Genomic DNA, 6,185 nt, shown 5'->3' with positions numbered 1-6,185 from the left:
TCAGATTAATTATATAATTCTTGATTCCAATGTTCTCTACAGATATATCCTTTAATTATTTCAAAGTAAGAAATTCAAAGGAGTATTACTTGAATATTTCTGTTTATTTTTCATCTGTTTTATTTTTTCTTTAAACAAAAAATCAAAACCAAATAAATAAGAATAATGGTACTTTTTGAATGCATTGGATAAGAATAACTGTTTTTTTTATAGTGGCAAAACCACAAACTATAGGAGAGGAGTACGGTCAATTGAAGGACATATATACCTAGCTTTTATTTTATTTTATACTCAGGCTAAATGGTAAAACAATTTTGCTTTACAATCATGAGGTCTCAGGGTTCAATCCTGCTGCATGGCATCTCAGACAATTTTTAGTTTTGATAGCTTCAGGTCGACTCATTCAAAAAACATTTAGGTTTTGAATGGGTTTAGTGAATGGAAATGACTCTCTCTCTCTCTCTCTTTACTCTTTTACTTGTCTCAGTCATTTGACTGCGGCCATGCTGGAGCATCGCCTTTAATCGAGCAACCCGACCCCGGGACTTATTCTTTTGTAAGCCCAGTACTTATTCTATCGGTCTCTTTTGCCGAACCGCTAAGTAACGGGGACATAAACACATCAGCATCGGTTGTCAAGCAATGCTAGGGGGACAAACACACATATGCATATATATATATATATACATATATACGACAGGCTTCTTTTCAGTTTTCGTCTACCAAATCCACTCACAAGGCTTTGATCGGCCTGAGGCTATAGTAGAAGACACTTTCCCAAGGTGCCACGCAGTGGGACTGAACCTGGAACCATGTGGTTGGTAAACAAGCTACTTACCACACAGCCACTCCAAAGGAATTTTTGCATATATAAACATACTTCAGCTCATGTCCATAACTGGTTCCAAGATGTGACTTAACTTGAAAGATAACATAACATGGAAAATCATATAAAATATTCATTAGCTTATATCTATTCTAATAAATGATTTGTATAAATTTCCACAGGTATTTCGTTTGATTTTTAAGAACAGTATTGCCTTTGAGAGGCTTTTCTAAAAAGTTGTTATACTTTTAAATATGTTTGTTGAGAGTGACATAAAATTGAATAAATCAACTGATGTTGTGGTTTCTTTCTTAAAAAAAAACAAAACAAAACAATTTGAAGTAAAAAAAAAGACAACTTGAAATGACATATGTTGAGGTTTAGTTATGTAAATATAAATATCTATATATGCGTTGCTAAACTGAAAACTTTCTTTGCTTATGTACATTTGTATATTTTTGTATTTTTTCTAATACTGTCCTTGTATACAAACTTCCTTTATTTGTTATTTGTGTTTTTGTTACTGCCCATATCTCAAATTTTCTCTCCTTATTCATCTATCATGTCTGGTCATTTATAACTAAGCAGTTTTATGTTGCTAACATTATCTAATTGAGCAATATTACTAGGTGCTGAAATTGTAATGATCATTGTTGACAACTGATGAGGGGTTGAGTATCTGCTTTCATAGTGTGTTTTTTTACTGTTTTTCCCCACAAATTCCATTGTCATTTCTCTTTACCCACCTTATTTCATGTGTGTGTGAGTGAGTGTGTGTGTATGTGTGTGCGTGCATGCTTGTGTGTTGTTGCATTTGTATGTCTCTAAAAATCATGAGGTACAAAAGGTGATATTGTCATCATTTCTCCCAACAATTAATCATCCACTGGCTTAGTGTCTTCAAATATGTGCAAAATTTAAAATCTGCTGTCAAAAAAAAAAAAGAACAGGTAACATTTCGTAAAAAGTGAGGCATCAGGGTGTAAAATAATAATACTTAACCATATATTCATCTCATTTATGTTAGCATGGAAAAATGGACCTAAAAAGAGACAAAGACACAGTATGGCTGAAATGTTTCTAAGTTCATTTTGCAAGCATGGAGCTTGATTCCACTGTGCCATCTTGAGGGAATATTTTCGGTAGCCTCAGGTCACCCTATTTTTGTGAGTTAAAATTAGATTAAAGGAAACTGTATAACAGCCTGTTGAATGAATTATACCTGCAATTGAAAAGATACAACCTCGTCACACATTGCTTATTGTGCCTGAAAATAATGTTTGAGGATACACATGTGTGTGTGGAATCCTCAGCCACTTATATGCTAAGTCAATGGGCAAGTAATCCAGTTGATCAAACAGGTGAATTCTCATTGTTGAAAACAACAGAGAGTCATCCACCCATATTATACACCCTGAAGGAATAAATGGGATAACCAGGTAAAATTTGAAACCAGATTGTAAAGGAGTGAAAACACGTATTGCATGTTACTGAGTCTTGTCTGCTACTGTTTCTGGCACTCCATCACCTTTGTTGATAAATTATTGGAAAAAGCTTTATCAATAGACTCAAGTGCATTATTGATTCAGGCACTGTTAAAAGCTTTCTGGATATTGAAGCAAATACTTTTATTCTCAGTTATTGTATTATTAATATTTATCAGAACATCACTGTAGTAGTATTCTGAACAGTAGCAGTTGTCATGCAAGTTGCAAAAAGTAAAATATTAACAATTTAAGAAAGAAGATCAATCATTTCTCGCTGATACAGCCAGTTTGCTTAGATAAACAATCAGATAGTAAAGTGATTGGATTACTTGCTGAAGCATTTGATTCAGACCTGATAGCTTTTTTAGAGTAGCATCAAAACATATATATGTTTAGTGTGTGAAAATGTTTGATAAAAATAATTGGTAATGTTTATCTTAGAAACCAATAACATTTAATATTTCTGTTTCTAACTGACCTTGAATTCAGTGGTTTGTGTTGTTATTATTTAAATGGGAGACAGGGCGTGTGGTTGAGAAGTTCATTATGCAGTGGTATATCTCTGAATTCAATCACACAGCATGACATCTTGGGCAGGCGTCTTCTATTAGAGTCTAAATGCAATTTACTAGACAAAACTGTGCAGAAGTCTATTCTATAAGGTGAAAAGCAACATTGACCCTGATAGGAATTCAGCTCAGACCTCAGTAACTTTGCTGCCATTGAACATCAACTACGCTGTTGTTATGTAGTTGTTATCATTCAGCCCCAGGTCAGCCCTAATTAAGAAAATTCATGATCAAAAATATTCCAGTCATGACAACCATATCTCTCGTTTTTTTATGTAGCACTATATTCTCTATTGTGTTCTTTATCAAGACAATGGAATTTGATTTGGGGGAGATCTGACAGCTACTTCATGAAGAGTGATTGCAAAGAAGTAGCTGTTTCACTGACTGGTTTAATATATAATTATCCCTATCTGTGAATCTAGATAGGGATAATCATATAGCTTGAAGCTATGGGCATTGCTTTGCTTCTTCAGACTAAGGATTATAGTAAATATACTGAATGAGTAACCTGTTGTAATTACAGAACCAAGAAGAAATAGTTGGCTTATTATATTATTACATTATATTTAATTATATTATATTATGTATCAAAGTATTAATACTAGACAATATCTCTCAATACAACAAAAAAAGTGTTTTCATGCAAAATCTATCAGAGTACTCAATAACATGAATACACTAAATTCAGATCTCTAATATGATAAGATATATTAAATAACATATATAACAGACTGGCTTCTGTGCCAGTGGCACGTAAAAAGCACCAACCAATCGTGGCCGCTGCCAGCCTCCCCTGGCACCTGTGCTGGTGGCACGTAAAAAGCACCCACTACACTCATGGAGTGGTTGGCGTTAAGAAGGGCATCCAGCTGTAGAAACACTGCCAGATCAGACTGGAGCTGGTCCTGGCTTCCCAGATCCCGGTTGAACCGTCCAACCTATGCTAGCACGGAAAACGGACGTTAAATGATGATGATGATGATGATGATGAAAGGATGACTGAAAATGCTTCAAATGCATATATTAAAATAAATATGTATTTTTTAGGCTAGACAAACTGAGATCATAAAGAATTGTCTTCTGTGTCAATGCCCTGCACCATGCCTGCACACACAATCTTTTCCTGACAAGGCTCTCCCCCACATCTCATCTTTCTAACACCTCCCCTTCTCCCATCTTATGTTCACTACTTGCTGTATTCTTCTTTCCTTTATCTCTCACTCTGTCATGCGGACCTAGCTGCCCTCAATATCGTTTAACGTCCGTTTTCCGTGCTAGCATGGGTTGGACGGTTCGACTGGGGTCTGGGAAGCCAGGAGGCTGCACCAGGCTCCAGTCTGATCTGGCAGTGTTTCTACAGCTGGATGCCCTTCCTAACGCCAACCACTCCATGAGTGTAGTGGGTGCTTTTTACGTGCCACCAGCACAGGTGCCAGGGGAGGCTGGCAGCAGCCACGATCGGTTGGTGCTTTTTACGTGCCACCAACACAGAAGCCAGTGGTCCTGTCAAATGACAGATTCATTAGGGCATTGGACAAAATGCCTTGTAATATCTCTTCTGGCTCTTTACATTCTGAATTCAAATCTTGCTGCATTAAACTTTGCCTTTCATCCTTTCAGTGTCAATAAAATAAAGTACCAGCCAAGTACTGGTGTTAGTGGGGTTGATTAAGCCCCTTCCACAAATTTTAGAGATTGTACCTATGTTTGAAATGGTTATTTTATTGCCCTGAATTTGTTGTGATCAGATAAGAAATCAATTTTTTTGAGCACTCTGTTAGACTTAGCATGAAAATATTTTCTCGTTGGACACTATTTGTTCTTTGATCGCTGCAAGGGAAAAAAGTAGCTTGCCATAACTCTCACTCTCTTTACTCTTTTACTTGTTTCAGTCATTTTACTGTGCCCATGCTGGAGCACCGACTTTAGTTGAGCAAATTGACCCCATGGCTTATTCTTTGTAAGCCTAGTACTTATTCTATAGGTCTCTTTTGCCGAACCACTAAGTTACGGGGACGTAAACACACCAGCATCGGTTGTCAAGCGATGTTGGGGGAACAAACATATACACACACATACATACATACATACATATATATATATATATATATGCATATATACGATGGGCTTCTTTCAGTTTCCGTCTACCAAATCCACTCACAAGGCTTTGGTCGGCCCAAGGCTATAGTAGAAGACACTTGCCCAAGGTGCCATGCAGTGGGACTGAACCCGGAACCATGTGGTTCGTAAGCAAGCTACTTACTACACAGCCACAACTTATTTGTGTATAAGTCTCAGTATTTCATACTTGATTTTAAATGGAAAATCTAGGATACAATTCATTCATAGGGCAAAGCTAAAACAATGCTAGGAAAATTTTTTTAATAAGATTTTACACTAAATAACGGATGCATCTTGCACATGAGTAAACACAATATTTAGTTTTTTTTCATTAGTAAAACAAATTTTTGCTTGGTAAAATGGAGAATATCATATAATTATTATGTATGTATTGCATTTTCCTTTCTATTTTCATTTCAATTATACAACAGAAATTTAGTGGCAAGCTGGCAGAATCATTAACATGCTGAGCTAAATGCTTAGTGGCATGTTGTTCATCTTTATGCTCTGAGTTCAAATTCTGCCAAGGTCAACTTTGCCTTTCGCCTTTTGTGATCAATAAAATAAGTACCAGTTGAGCACTGGGGGTTGATGTAATTGACTCGTCATCTTCCCCGATTGAGCTGACCTTGTGCCAAAATCTGAAACCAATATTTTTTATTAAACTATGACATACTCTCTTTTCTTTTTACTCTCTTTTACTTGTTTCAGTCATTTGACTGTGGCCATGCTGGAGCACGGCCTTCTAGTCGAGTAAATCGACCCCAGGACTTATTCTTTGTAAGCCTAGTACTTATTCTATCAGTCTCTTTTGCTGAACCATTAAGTTACGGGGACGTAAACACACCAGCATCGGTTGTCAAGCAATGGTGGGGGGACAAACACAGACACACAAACATATGCACACATGCATATACATACATATATATGATGAGCTTCTTCCAGTTTCCGTCTACCAAATCCACTCACAAGGCTTTGGTCAGCCCGAGGCTATAGTAGAAGACACTTGCCCAAGGTGCCACGCAGTGGGAATGAAGCTGGAACCATGTGGTTGGTAAACAAGCTACTTACCACACAGCCACTCCTGCGCCTTTAACATTCATATATAACTATTGTGATCTACAAGAATTTCATCAGTACAAATTAATGGTGGATTAATTATGCTATATTATGTCATTA

This window comes from Octopus sinensis, linkage group LG6 (genome assembly GCF_006345805.1).
Source record: "Octopus sinensis linkage group LG6, ASM634580v1, whole genome shotgun sequence".
Taxonomy (NCBI): Eukaryota; Metazoa; Mollusca; class Cephalopoda; order Octopoda; family Octopodidae; genus Octopus; species Octopus sinensis.
The sequence above is the reverse complement of the archived record's forward strand: the minus strand, read 5'-3'. Positions refer to the sequence as shown.